This window comes from Apteryx mantelli, chromosome 9 (assembly GCF_036417845.1).
Source record: "Apteryx mantelli isolate bAptMan1 chromosome 9, bAptMan1.hap1, whole genome shotgun sequence".
In the NCBI taxonomy this organism is placed as follows: domain Eukaryota; kingdom Metazoa; phylum Chordata; class Aves; order Apterygiformes; family Apterygidae; genus Apteryx; species Apteryx mantelli.
In genome coordinates this window covers 484018-499415 of record NC_089986.1, presented here as the reverse complement: position 1 = coordinate 499415, position 15398 = coordinate 484018, and the positions used below count along the sequence as shown (strand labels likewise).

The 15398-nt window shown below is 40.9% G+C and overlaps 1 long non-coding RNA gene across 1 annotated transcript in view; it reads right to left on the bottom strand.

The window, feature by feature from the left end:
- Nucleotides 1-250: 250 nt before the first annotated feature.
- The window catches only part of LOC106484188 (uncharacterized), an 86422-nt gene continuing 71274 nt past the window's right edge, over nt 251-15398 (bottom strand). The window contains exon 3 of the long non-coding RNA XR_001292532.2: nt 251-1188. This is a non-coding gene — a long non-coding RNA (uncharacterized lncRNA). The remainder of the gene's footprint in view (nt 1189-15398) is intronic.

Below are 15398 nucleotides of genomic sequence, written 5' to 3'. Positions count from 1 at the left end.
GACTGTTCAACGTTATTTTGGGGGCTGTTGTTTTGTTTTGCAATGACAGAGATTTTCATAGGAGAAACACGTGGAGTCACAGCCGAAAAATCTCACAATGCAGAGCTAATATCTTCAGTCTCGCATTATGCCAGGACTGGCCACCTACTAGGGAATATAACTGCAGCCTCCCATGGAAGTGCATCAGTCCCTTTCACTGACTGCAGGTATGGTAACAGAGATTTCTACACAGTCTTTTCCTATGGTGAGTACTCATCTGCTCAACAGAGCTCCCCTCTAATGAGAAACCACACCATTTCTAATGAGACACATACACTGTCACGTACAGGATAATGATTACATCTGACCACATCAACACTAATCCACTCGCTACTAGGACTAATACAAATCTAGCAATTGAATTACTGTGCGTATATTCCTGCTGTGTAATGGAGCTGGTGCAAAACAGAGCTGCAACTGAGAGCAGCATAAGGTCGCAAGGAGGAGTTATTGGTACCCCTCAAAGCATCTTTTCTACAAAGTGCCTGCTTGCTTTGGAGGAGGCTCTCCTTTGGGGAAGGTTCCCCTCATTGTTGGAGCCCCTAAAAGAGCTTTTCTTTGTGGAAGAAAGAAGATGTGTAAAAATCCCTAAGGGCCAGTCTAGAGATCTTTTATTTCAGGAAAAGGCTGAAGAGCCTTTGGGAAATGGCCTATGCCTGTCTTCTGTAGGCATTGGCAGAAGATTTTTGCCTTAATCCTGTATTGAGTGATGTGTACTAACTGTGTTTGTGGGCAAACACAGCAGAGAGTTGTTGTTTTTTAAAGGAGGCAAGGTCAACATGGGCAGGGCAAGGGACCAGTGCTGAGTTTTAGCTCACAAAGGAAAATGTCTCATCTCCACTGTTCACACACAGACAGTTAACATGCATTACTTACATTACAGCTGAGTATTTAGCCAGTGGTAAGCACATTTTTAGCAGCAAAAGGAAAGCAAGAAAGTGAAAAGTGACAGAAATGATTCTTCATTTTAATATTTTGACCTCCAGATCTTCCCTGCATGTGACTTCATATACCTTTAGCCGATCCATTTTCTTTAATCTTCATAGCCATGTTGAGATCCACAGGGTAATATAGGGTCTCACAGCACACACACCTTCCTTGGATGAACTCCTCTTGTGTGGCTGCTGGGAGGTTTTTGAGGCTGTGAGCCTATAGAAAAAAATAGGTGGGTCTGGTTTTCCTAGTCATCATGTTTAGAATTGCACATACCGTGATGATGAAGCATTGTAAATCATGAGTCTGCTAGCATTCACTGATAAACCGGTCATGCAAAGGGCTCTTTGGAGTAGGAATTCAGCAGAAGGCATTTTACATCTGTCAGAAATAATGCAAGGGTGTGGAGTGACTAATTGGGAACTTCATGAATAATCAAGACTTCAGTAAGACAAAACCATGAACTTTTGTCTGGCACATCAGTGGGGAACGTTCCCGGTGTTAGGAATTGTATTCTGGGGACTGATGCTAGCAAAAACATCAGAAGGTGTTTTTTTTTCTCAATAAAAACAGACTGGCCCCTTTTAAAGTGCAGTTTTATGTATGCCAGGATATCATGGATAAAAGACTGCAAAGCTCAATATAGAAAATAAAACTGAGAAAACAGGAAAGCCTTGCACTGGTGTTTAGTCAGAAGAGTTTCTGCTGTAATCAGACAAGTGATACCACATCTCAAGGTGTGTCAGCTTCCTAAATCAAAACAGTATTGCAATGAATCAACAAAAGAAATCCACAACCTTAAAGCAAGTATGGGTTGGGATCTGTCCCAAAGGAAAAAAACCTCTCCCATTACTAGATCACTCCCTCCTCTCAAGAAGGCTTGTAGAGTACCTATCATTCAGCAGGATTGCAAACTTTCACGCGGGTGACAACATGGGCTTGTCTGCCAAAACAGCCAGCCTCTGATTCCTGCTGCTTATCTTCATTTCTCTTCCCAGGCATTTCTTCTAAATGAAACTCTTTTGCAAAGGTTCTGAGATGAATCTGTTAGCAACCTCTTTACCTCCTGGTTTAGGGTGGACTCGCATTAAACCATAGCATTTTCCCAATGTCATTCAATATTCGTTTAGTGTTATCGTATCTTAACCCTTCTGATTGTCCTAATCAACTTTGCCATTTTAAGGATGTTTCTATTTATCATAAACAAAGTTCTCAAACTATATGCCTCCATCTGTTATGATCCTCACTTCACACTGGAAGTGCTGAGCAGGACCTATGTTTGCAGAAAGGTGACTAGAAGAAAGTGAGGGTAATTGGCAGAACATCTTTCCTACCCAGAACCTGGGGGCACTTCTACCATACAAAATCTAACAAACTCTTCTTGAAATACCACTTCTTAGATCTTTTCAGAACAGAATATTGTTTGCATTTTAATCATAATTAGGTAATATGTTAAGTAAGCAGCTAAGAAGTTTAATTAATGGAAAGAATAAACAGCACTGAGAAGCAGTTGATGCCAGGTAAACCTTAAAAACAAAAGATTTCAACTAAAAATCAAGGCATAAAATTTGAGATGAGAACAGAAAAATGGGAAATGAGATCAGCCTAAGCTGAATGTTTTAATATTAGTCAAGGACTCAGATCTTTCCATTGCCGCAGTAAGAAGCAAACAGATTTATATTTCAAAGTAGTGATAGATTAACTATTTCCTTTGCCCTTGGCCAAGACTAGAAAGTTGCCAACCACTACTGGTTCCCACTTGCTGTATGGAAATGAGGAGCTTGATTTTTTTTTTTCCAGACTGCAAATCAAGCAGTGATAGGAGTTATGCAGATCTGAGGTTTTGATTTGCTGCACTGCACAAGAAGGACAAGAAGGGGGAAAGGAGGGATCATTTTTCAGCTGGTTTATGCCAAGGTCCAGACTCAAAATATCCTCCAAGGTCATGTGTTGTGACCTCAGGTTTTGTTCCATCAGACCTACTAATACTGCATCAACTGGAAGACAGAGCTGTCTCTGTCAGAGAAATTTAGAGGGCTTGAAAGATTAACAGCATTTGGAAATTGGAGGTTTAGTAAACACAGATTAGAAAAAGCTTTATAAACTGAGAAAAAGCTGGGAGAAAACTTGCAAATTTTGGTCACAGATCTGAGAACAAACAAAAAAATATATAAAGGTTGTTATGTGTGTAGTAAGGTCAAAAGTTTGTCACTACAAATATTTCCAGCATTTAATTTTTTTAAGCAAGTTGTAAAATACTTCCAAAAAGTACTGATTAAGCTATAGGATAATGTACCTTTTATCTGTTCTTGCAAAGACAGGATCACTTGGCTTTGCAGACTGTGGGCTAAATTCATCATGACTGTAACTCAGCAGCACTTCATAGGATTACTTAGTCCCACATGAATAAGTAAGACAGAGGACGTGAGCTCTGAGAATGCAAATACATGAACAAAGCATGTCTCGGAGCAGGGTGAGGAATGCAGATGAGCGTCCTGGAAGGTGGGGCAGGTACATGTGAGCTGTTTAATAACTGCGTTGAAATCCTGGTGGCTACAAAGGTGAAGGAGTCCAAGAACTGGAGGAAAACACATGTTTTGAAATGAACTGAAGGACTGATCTGCAGCCATAGCAGCTGGTGGAGATTATTAGCGTCAAAATGCTATGTTTAGCACAGATACTGAATTTCACATGCTAACAAAAAATATGTACCTGCCTTGTTACTATCTTAATTTACAAAGACTTTATAATGCTTTGCACAGCCATACTGCTTTTCATTTGAGACTCTTCACCACTCAGGGCACCTTACAGCTGTTACTAACATCACCTTTCCAAGGCCTCTCTGAAGCGGACATCGTTGTCACGCACTTACAAGTGAGTCAGCAAAATTGGGTAATTTTGAGGAATGCAAATGATTCTTATGGAAACTGGATAAAACTGAGAAATCTGATGGATGAAATGGGACAAAAACATTATTTAGTATTCTTAAGGCTGAAATGCGAAAAGCTGAAGTTCTTCAACTTGGAATGTAGGTAGTCTGTCAGACTGCAAGTCAAAGCTACGGCAGGATCTGACCTTTTCAGCCCTTAGTGACTTAGTTGCAAGTCTCTGTTTCCTCATTGTACTTGCTTCTGTTGTGGAATACCAAAGGGACCTGCCTAATCCATACATGAACAACTGCTGCACCTGCTCACATTGTTTAGCTGCAAAAATGACTTTGCAGTATTAGTGGTCAGCATTGTACTAAAATTGCTTTCCCCCCAACAGTTCAGCACCATTCACCTTACTTGCTTCATCTGCTTTTATAGTTCCTCTTGGTGGTCCCATGTTGCCATGAAGTGTTATGCCGGTTTCCTGAGAACACAGTCGCAAAGCTGAGGTGAACATGTTGGCTGTAATCAGTGCTTTGTACTTGGGAAACAAAGTATTCCTTGGCTATAAAATCAACCATACGCATAAGTGGTCTTTCCTAATGCCTGGCAGTTGTCCCAAGTCATCACCTGCTTTTCCCTTAGCCAGAAGGAATGATAAAGATCACACAGCTGGCAAGTCAACGGCTATTGGTTTGGCTCCACTGTCTGGCTAGCAGTACATGATTATACCTGCTACCAACAAATGCTTTCAAATATTTCAGGCAAGAGACATGCCAGTTCCATCTCATTTACACTTTCAAGATCTTTCATCCCAAAGGACTGGCTAGGTGATGATTGTATTTTTTCTGCATAGTAACTTAAGCTGTTTACTTCACGGACAGCATTTTTGGTTCCTGAAAAAAGAGAGCCAGATTCAGTCACTGAAAGCAGACTTCTTCAGTGGTTACACTTGGTGCCTGCAGACTTTGGCCCTTATTCTTGGGTCTGTGTTGTCATTTACCCAGGTCTGCTGATGTATAGGGATTGAAAATCCAGGACCAACAGCACTTGGGGGTGTGTTTCCTCCCCACTAGTACCCAGAGTTGCTGTAAGCAACTGCCCTGCACTGCCAACCATGGTGGGAAGTGGGCATATCAGGAGAAAGGGGAAGCATATGCTGTACTCTGTTTTGGGGTGATGTAACGAGAGTTTTCTGTTGGAAACAATAGATCTGCCAAATATTATCATCATTCAAGAAAAAGGGCTGCACTGGTATAGTAATCTGTGTTTTAATGTCTGGTGATTGTGAAAGCTAAGGAATGCCCTCCTGTCCACAATAAGAAGCTATCCCTGAATCATATCCTTCAGTAAATGTTGTGCAAGGGAGCAATGCAAAGGAGTTTCTTATCCTATGCGTGTTAAGAGTAAAGTTTCTTGGCAATAAGTGAAGGGTCCAGAGAGAGTCATGTTATTGTTATTTGCCTCATGAATTCTTCTGTGTGCATGGAAAGCTGGTATAACACACCAGAAGGAGAGCATGTTAGTCATTGCATTGCAGAAGCTTTGTTCAGTACTGGAAACAGAAGCCAAGTCCTGTGGCTCCTAATTCAGTGTCTAACCACAAAACTTCTCATCTTCATCTAACTGAAGATGCTTGCTCATCACTTTTAAAGAAGATGCTATTCTAATCCTTTTTATTCACATGTGACAGACATTACAAAGAAACTCAGTTTTTTTGTATGTTACATGTCAGTGCAGTTTGTGATATGAGAATGAAGCAAACTCACAACCCAGTGAAGTATTCTAGCAAAGTCCAAAGTTAATTTACTGTTGCAGCCAAAGTTATAGAATGTTTTGTTTTTTTTTTTCTGCTGGGATATAGTATATACAGTGATTACAAAATCAGTTATACTACTTCGGAAAAAAAGGGGTTATAGTAACTGGTTTAAAATTGGCTACTTGGCCTCACCAGCTTTGTCCACTGCAGAGAGCATAAAGATTTTTATTACAGTATGTGGGATTAAGGTGACACACTCACATCTGACAGTAGATTAAAAGGAGGTGAGTGATGCTGTAACTATCTCCAGTTTCCTGCCCTGACTCTCCTGGATGTTAGTAACCCTGGAGGGGAAATGCTAAACAGGACTTCTAGCAGCTCCCAACCCACTGCAGTTTACAGCCCAGCATGTTAAAGATAACTAGCACTTACTTCAGTATATTGCAGTAGTAAGAGCTGATTGTGAAGTAATGTGGAAGGACCTAGCAAAACTGAATAACAGGGTAATACAACAGCAAATTATATTTGATGTAGATAGCTGTAAAGTGAAGTAACTGGGAAAAATGATAGCTTCATCTATAAAAGTGGGCTCTGAGCTGATCATTACCCAGCAGGAGTGAGTCTTTGGGCTTGTGCTAGATAGCATGAAAACATCAGCTCAGTGCTCAGCAGTGGTCAAAAAAGGCAAATCAAACTCTGGCAACTATTAAGACTGAATGGAGACCCAAATAGAACACATAATTAGGGTACGGTACAAATCCACGGTTCAGCCACACATTGAACGGTGTGTGCAATTCTGATCACCTCATCTCCAACAGATACATTAGACCTGGAAAAAATTCAGAGAACGACAAGGATGATCACAGCCATAGGGCAGGTTTCATATGGAGGACAACTGAACAGGCCTGGAAAATAGGTGATGAGGTGGAGGGAGGGGATTGCAGAAGGCTACAAAATGATGAGCAATGTGGAGAGGGTAGATAATGGTGCTTACAAAGAGCTAAGGATTGTAAGAGCCAGGCTGAAAGCAAATCACAGAAGGTTATTCTTCATACAGCAGCACTAGTGCTGTGGAACTCCTCACAAAGGGTATTTGCAAAAACATGCAAAAGTTTCTCAGGGATTCAAGGGGAGAATAGACAAGTTCATGGAAGAGAGCCGGTGGGGATTACCAAACAGACAGATTACAACCAGCTCAGGAAATCCTCTGAAAATAGTCAAAGGCTGGGAGAATATTGGGGGAGAGTAGTAGATATATTTGCCCTTTTCCTACTATTCTGTAGGCATCTACTTACAGCTAAATTGGGAGACAAAACACTGGACTAACAGGAGCCTTGGTCTGATCCAGTAGTCTTTGTTACGTAGTGCACTAGGCTATGAAGTGTGCCTTTTCAGAGGCTGCTGCATGTCCGGTTCATCCGTCCTTGCTTTAGGGTGAGCAGCCTCCAGGACAGTAATGTGAAAGGTGGCGTGTGGTGGTAAGAGCTTTGGGCATGTAGTTCAATTCACTACTGCACAGGAATCAGCATCAACTGTGCCACGATAGATTTACTAAGGAACTGAATACCATCCCTCACCTCACAGGAGTCAATATGAGCAGCCCTGCCTCTGCCTGTACATCTTCAGCACAGGAAATTGGCCAGCAGCTGTCTGGCATCCCACTTCCAGGCTCCAGGCTCTATAATTATAGAAAAGTCAGGAAAGAAAAACAAGATTGATCTCTGGAAGGGACCCAGTGGGGATCAGGCAGTATAAAACATCTCTGGGCTGGGTTCAAAGTACGCATGAAGTGGGAAGGAGCGGATTAGAACTATCTAGCTATTCACCACATGGGCCCATCATTGTTGAGATAGCTACAATTGCTACCCCAAGATCAAACATATGAGAAATACACAGCCATTGAAACATACCCAGTCTCTAGCCCTTCTGCCTGTGGAAAGCTAGCTGATATAAAGCAGCCCTCTACATTCTTTTAGTAAGAATGCAGAAAATGGTAAGGGTTCAAGGAAGTGAGAGGACTACAGCAAGAATATCTGGTAAGAGCAAGATATCTCTCTGACATGTAATGGAAGATTCGGGTAGTCTACGCTTTCCACCACAGGTTGTTTTTTTTCTAATTTTGTGTTGCTATTTCCCTTCTGTTAATTGTTGCTCTTCACTGAACAGTCTGGTAAGTGTTTCAAAACCTCTTCTGAAAGACGGATGTCGTGTTAGTTATGGATAGTTAGAACCACTGTTCTGAGCGATCACTAACACTCATGAATGTTAGAGTCTCTATAAACAAGAAGAGAGACAAATCTGTTTTCATGCACTGACTGTAATGTCATGGGTCTCTAGTCTCAGGAATAATGTCATAAAAAGATGCTCTGCTGAACAGCATTCTTACTTAAGTAGTGACTCTTTTAGGACATTGGCTTCATTTATGCATGCTCACTGAATGTTATTATGTTCTGGTGTTCAGCATGTTTGTCATTGTATTTCACAAAGTTATAATTAGAGATTCAACTATCCTGTAATGGTACAGTAATTGTTCAAACAGTAATTGTTCTCCTGTGTGGTGCAATGTTACACAAAGCTCTGTTGAAAGCTTCATTAGTGTGTAAATAACACTGTTGAACAGCTACTGAAAAGTAGTCTTCTGATTAAATTAAGTACAAGTAATTGTCTCTACTTATGTACTGGTTTGCAAATCCACTGACTGGTATTCAGACGTAAAATTAAGTGGTTGTTTAGAAGTTGCGAAGTAAACCCTTACATTTCAGATGTGAGTCATCTTTCTGGATTATGTTTACCAGAGAGGCAATGTGGTTTCACAGACTATTTTTCCCTATAGCCTAAGGTCATATTGGCTTCTCTTCAAGCCATAAGCAGCAAGATAACAGGCATGTGAAAGCTCAGAGCTATGAGCTGTAATCTACGTAATACAGACCAGTACAGCTCTGCACTGATCTGAAACTGTCCCAGACCTGTTGGGATAACATATAATTTTTCCTAGATGCAAGGAAGACTGAAGACCCTGATAAACTCTGATGCTTCAGATAAGTTGTGCCAATCTCTATACATCTCTCTGGCACATGTTTCTCAGCTCTCTGGAATTCACTTTTATTTCCATAGTTTTATTTTGCATAATAATTTCTTATTATTTGAATTTATAAAATGTTTTTTCACTTCCATCTATATTCTTTCCTAAGTTATTTCAATTGTAATTCTGTAATTGCTCTAGAACAATTCTGTAAAAATTCTTAAAAGCTTCCCTACCAAAAAACCTTTTATAGAGTATATTTTAAAGAGTAGTCTTAAGAGCATCTTTTACAAGTAAAAAAAAAAATCTCAAAGCTGACAGAATTCTGCACTTTTTAAGAGCAAGACAATAAACTGGTATAGGCTGAATTTTGGGCAAGTTCAGACTTCACTTGCAATAGCACAGTTAGTCCTCATTTATGTAAGTGCCAAACTATCTTTAAATTCTTTTTATTTCTCTTCTCCAAACATGCAATCAGAGAGCAGAAATAGTATTGCATGGCCAGTCGAAAACACCTCAAACTGTAAGCAACAAAATCCAGACAAATCATTCCTAAACAAAATGATCATTAGCAAGATATAACAAAAGTGAAGAGTTACTCTCTTTGCCCTGTTTTTCAGAGATCACAGGTGCTCATAATTGCAATTCAGCATAATTGAAATTACAGATGCTTGACCTTTCTCTCTATTCCCAAAAATCAGACCAGGGAGTTCCTAAAATGATTTTGCATGCATTTATGAACACTGAAGTGTGTTGCAGGAACTCACACACTGGAGAGCAGTCTCAGTTCCCAAGGTGATTAGAATACATTGCTCAGCTGTATTTGAACTATATTTCTCCAGTTCTCTTGCTTATTTCACTTCTCTGCTTTCCACTCCTACATGTGCAGAGGTTAAGAAAGTGGCTATTATATTCTCTCATCAAGTAGACTAGTAAAAGTAAAAAGTGCTCTGGTCAGTTATATTCTAGGCTATCACCAGACAGCTTGGGGGGTGTTTTCACAAGGCTCTGCTTTGCATCCTTGGGCTACGCCTTCTGTGGTGCTGGTTTATTGATAAAAGCCGTACAGGTCCCAGCCTTTTCAGTGAGAGCCGGAGTGAGGCTTTCTACTCGCACATGGCCTATACATACCAGCGAGATCTCGCAGCAGCCCCTACAGCAATATGCTGCCCCTCCTATCTTGAGTTACCATGGAAACAGAAGGCTCTGCAAAGAGACGCTGTATTGACTGAAGTGGCTGGGAGAGAGCTTGATTGGTCTGTGTGAACTATGCAGAGACACTAAAGGAGTGGTAGGGGGTCAAGGAGAGGTGAGAGGCAAGGGAGGGAGCTGTGGGGAAACAGAGCTGGGTGCATGTGTGGCAGGCATCTCTGGCCCTCTCCTGCTAAGCGGGAATGAATGCTCAGACTCAGTATTTAACTCTTTGCTGCAAAGATGCAATACTGGTGTGGTTTGACTCCAGCTTTTCAGGTGAGTCTTCCTGCCAGTCACCGCCCCATGACACCTTCTGATCTAGCAGGGAACTCCACTGCGGACGGATGTAGAGGCTTTCAGGGGAGATGGTTCTCTGGATCTGACTGAATGGGTAAATGGGGGCAACTCTGTCAGTGCAGACAGGCCAGCATTTACTTATGCAAAACTGTTCCTCTCCTCATCAGGAACATGGAGAGGGTCTGGGAAGGGAAAGTGGGGGCTGCAGATCACATATACTTGCTCAGCTTTCCAGCTGTCTTCAGCAGTCATTTCTAGCTTATGTCCTATGACACCAGAGGAATTTACTAAAAGTGCTAGTGAGACACTTACTTATCTTTCACAGACAGCATCCTTGTCCCACTGTTCCTTTTGCCTGGAGCTGACTCTGGTCATAAACACAAATGTCAATAGCAAATCTTCAGCTGAGCTTTTTCCTCAAGACTGTCTGTCCCTAATTTCTTTGTACAATGTCTTTATACTTACAGAACTGTGCCAGATTCTAGAAATGCCACCCAGGTACGTTCACCAACTCTCTGCTTCTCTAGAACATTCTTGTGAAGTTCAAAGATAAGATGATATATTGAGATGATACTGGAGAAGAGCAATGAGGAGAAACATTTAGGCAAGAAGAGTTTAAGAAGGAAGGGGAAAAGCTGCTGGAAGGGCTGGCAGTGGGTCTGACTGAAGAGATGAAGTGTCTGCTTTCATCTGGGGGCCGTACTGTGAGGAAGATCTTTGACATTTATAAATCTTGTCAGTGCTGCTGTGAAGAAAGAAGCAAAAAGACCTGGTGCCTGCCTAGCTGGAGTGTGTGTGGAGAGGGGAGCCACAGAGATGGAGGAAGGGTCAGCTGTGGCTACCCAGATTATAAGCCTGGGCTGATGATGAAGCTGTCAGTACCAAAATTAGTAGCTGCTGCCCACAAGGTGAAACTGTTTTGTATAGGGGTAACTCAAGGAGCTTCTTGAAAGGCAGTATTGCTATTACTTACCCAGAAGAGCTACTGTGGAGCTAGTGTCTTTCCCCTCAACTTCCCCTTTACCATCAGCAGAACTTCAGTACCATGGGAAAGGGGAAACTGGGATATGAATGTGCCTTTCTCGTGTGGCAGTACACAAGGAAATCTGAAAGCAATTATTGATGCAAACAGAATAAAGAGGAAGAAAATGTGATGAAAATGTGATTGACTACCATGAATATTAAGACAATTTTTCTAGATGTTCAAAAAGCCACATTCTCAGGCAGAAAGGCCATAATGATGGGGGAAAAGTGAATGTAGCTTAGAATTAGAAGCAGTTATCTTTTTAAAAAGCCAGCCTAACAATAATTGAAGAGAAACTCATAAATAACAAAGAGCAGAAAGGGTTAGTTGATAGTAATGAATATAAATCAGAAGCCAGCATTTTCAAAGACTTGATAAGGAAGGCAAAATGACAAAAGGAACAATCTATATCCAGCAGAGTGGAGGCAAATAAAGGAGATTTCCAAGTATATTAGGATCAATCAAAACAGTAATATTGGTCCATTACTAGGTGGAGCTGATACAACTGTAAACAATTGTGCAGAAAAGGCAGATCAGTTCAATAAATATTCCAGCATCACAACTGGGAAGAAGCCAACCAATGAATCCGTAATTTAAAATTATGAAACAATTTCCATCCCATCATCCAAAGGAGGATGCTAAAACAGCGGCTACTAAAGCAAGAAATTTCTAACCAGTATATTGTGATAACTTGCCTGCATTAATTTTGAAAGAGTTAGCTTAAAAATGGGAATGGTAAAAGATGATTTGATCACTATCTACAGGGTTTTATAATGTGCGGGGAAGAGAGATTTGATAATCTAACACAAGAGCAAGATTCAACAGATATAGTTAGATGAAGAATTCTAACTATAAGGAAGGCACTGCCCATCTTAGCGCTGCGGGGAACAAAACAGTGCAGTGACCACAAACAAACATATTAGCATACCTCATGTATTTGGGTACAAGCTGTTTTCATCTTACTGATGATTTCTAAACCTACACTACTTCCATGTCATAATAGATAATAATAACATTACGATTTTATACATAACAGTTAATTTTAAGTCACAATAAAGCAACACATGATTATCAATGGGCTAAGGAAGCTGGGTGTTTGTTTCGCAAAAACAAAAGGAATGGAGGTGCAGGGAGGGAGAAGGGTTTGAAGCCAGGTCTCTTTATCTCAGCTGTCACTGTGAACTTTTCAACTCCCACAGACATTAAACAGCTTCAGGTTTGTCCCCTCTGTCATGGGCTTTCATTTCTGTTTTTTAAATTTTGTCAGCTTCACTTAAAAAAAAGCAAACGTGGAAGCTCATATGCATGTCCTAAGCCCTGCTCACCTGCATAGGGTCTGAATGCCCAGGATAAACACCTGGAAGTTCATTGTTTCTTGATGTCCCCCTGTCCAGAGGTGTGCTTATTCTCTATTGTGTAGTGTGTGCACTGCTGAGCTTACATTTCTGAGGGTGAGACTTCAGATTAGTGTTAAATGTAAGGGTTGTCTGGAACAGGGTTAGAGTTTAACTCCGCCTGAATCACAAAGCTTTATGAGGAGGCTGGACAGCAATCTAGTAGGATCCTTAGCCTTACCTCCTAGAAACAAGGATGAGCTGCTGAATGTCAGTACCAACTGTCTGCACTGTTCCAGTTTGTAATGGCCTGGTCCTCCGGATCCTCTCAAAGTTCAGATACAGTCAGGAGAAGAGTAAATACAGTGGGTTAAGGACTGTGTAAGCCATGTTCTTGTGTCCTGGATAGGCACCTCTGGTGGAAAAACAGAGACCCCATCCAGAAAAAGAAAGTGTATATTTATAGGTCTGCCCCCAAGTATTACAGATTCTCAACCCTGAGTGCACTTATTAAGGGATAACTTTGGGGTTCAGGGCTATGTACAATCAACACTGTGATCTGAGGGGAAGGGGAGTGGAATGACCCGTCTCCCACATGGCACTCCAAAGAGCACACCTGGCAAGCTAAGCAGTTCGGAGCTTGTGCAGATAAGGGTTGTCTCTAAACTTAAGTGGATATTTAGTTGTATTTGCAAAAGGATTTAAAACAAAATAAACCATTGGGTTTCTCCATCCTTCCTTTCATGGGGCCTAGTCACTTGTTTGTCTTTCTTTGTCAATGTAGTATTTAAATAAATGCCTGCATTTTAAGCCCACTGGGCTCCTCAGGTGTGCATGATAGACTGATCAAACATTATGTGGTTGGTCTGGAATACCACAAGAAACTGAACTGCACTCTGTTCCACTACAAAGCCCCTGTACAATGCTTCCTTTTATAGCTCATACTAAGCAAAGTCTTGGAGCAGGCCCAGCTATTTGCGTCTTGTGTTTGCTCAGCTTTATTTTGAGGTATTTAAACTTAGTAAATTGGCTTTTTTTTAGATCCTGGTAGGCTGAACAACAAACAGTCCATAAGCACAGATCAGGTGGTCATCTGTGGCAATATGTTTATTCAGAGATTCTAGCCACAGCCTTCTCTAAACATAATCAAGGCTATTTAAGTAGCTGCTCAGAATTACCTCTTGGTTCATACAAAACACCATATATTTCTCTCATTGAGCAATAACCCATGAGAATACAAGGGTGAAGAACCATAGGTAGCTTGCTATTGAGTTCCTCAAAGATTTTTATGATCCTGCTCCATGGATGCTTACTTTTGAAGAGCTACAAGCCTAGTATAGTATGCCATTATATTAGTTTTGAAACTAGCAGATCTATTTGGCAGTTTGACAGTTGTTAACATCCCTCAACCTCCCTGGCTTCTTGACTATATTAACTAGACAGTCACTAGGTGAAGAAAAGCCTGATTCATGTACGTACGTACATTTAACTGGTGACATGGCAGATCCTCTCAGCTCTAGTAAGCGTACACAGGTGGAGGACTAGGGATAGCTTCCTAGAGAGGAAGAATGGGAGAGCACTGGCATGAAGACCAGTGGTGAAGCCTAAAAGTTTGCACTACATTAATAGAGAGGAAAGTTTCATATGCTCTAATGAGCATGTTCCTTTCCTTGGCACCTCCCTTCAACCCAGGACTAGAGTGCTCCTTTTTGCTTTCCGCCTTGCCCTCTGCTTCACCTCTTTCTCCTCCACTCTGTTGTTTCTTGCCTTCTTTCTCTTCCTCTTGACATTTACACTGGCCTCCCAGCTTCCATTCATGGTCATGGCTGCACCTTCTCCTATTCTCATCTAACCTCAGTCATTTGCACTGTACCCCCTTGTGCATCCACAGACAGGCCTGAGGTATCACTAGGCTAAAAGTTTGGGGACCTTCAAAAGACAGCTTAGCACAGAGAAGATTAAGAGTGGGAACAAGAATTCACCCTTCCAGAGACATGACTGCTTGCTTGGAATGAAAAATAAAGACATCTCATATCTGGGGATTTTTTTGGGTGCTTTTCCATCACCATACTATTTTGTTTTGATGACAAGAACATGCCACCATACAGGAATGCTGAGTTTGCATTTTTCACAGAGAAAATTTCAGCCAGGAAAGTTTGTGTGGCTTCAGAAGGAATGTGTGACTCATCAACACATGTAATAGCACATGTAAGAACCTTCCTGTGAAGTTCTGTAATATTATTTTAGGGTATTGGATATTTTTGGATTTAAAAATGAAATTGAGTGACTAAAATGATAAAGCACTGACAGGGCATAATATAAAAAGAAATTAGGGGATTTATGTCGTATGAAACAGAAGGAAAAAAAAAGACATTTGAGGTAATTATACTTCAGAGGGAGAAGAATTATTTAAAATGATGAAAAGTGGGTTTGACAAGGAGGAGAGGTCTGAAACTGAAACCAGGAAAATTAGCTTACATATTAGAAAACAATCTTAGGTGAGAGTTGATTAAATGATAGTTACTGGCTACTGGACATCACACACAGAGCTTTAGTAGCAATATTCAAGCCTAGACCACAGAAAACCCTCAGAAGCTTAACACCTAGACAAAAAGTTCCTTCCAGTTCAAATAGTTTAATCTGTTGTCCAGAACCCCCCAAAGCCAAATTTCACTCACAATACATAATGAACAATTAAAAGGAAATCAGTGCCTTTATGCATCAACGAATGCTCCAACAATATGCTGAGGAAGAGAATGAAAGAAAGGATAACTCCAATTCTAGAGCTTTAAATTCTGAATAAGAAACTTCTAAGTATGCTGTACTGGTATTCTCATTACAAAGATTATGTATTGATTTAATTTAGGTTATATGAGCCACACAGACACAACCTTCCACCTGGTTCCTTAGAATACAGATCTTCTTA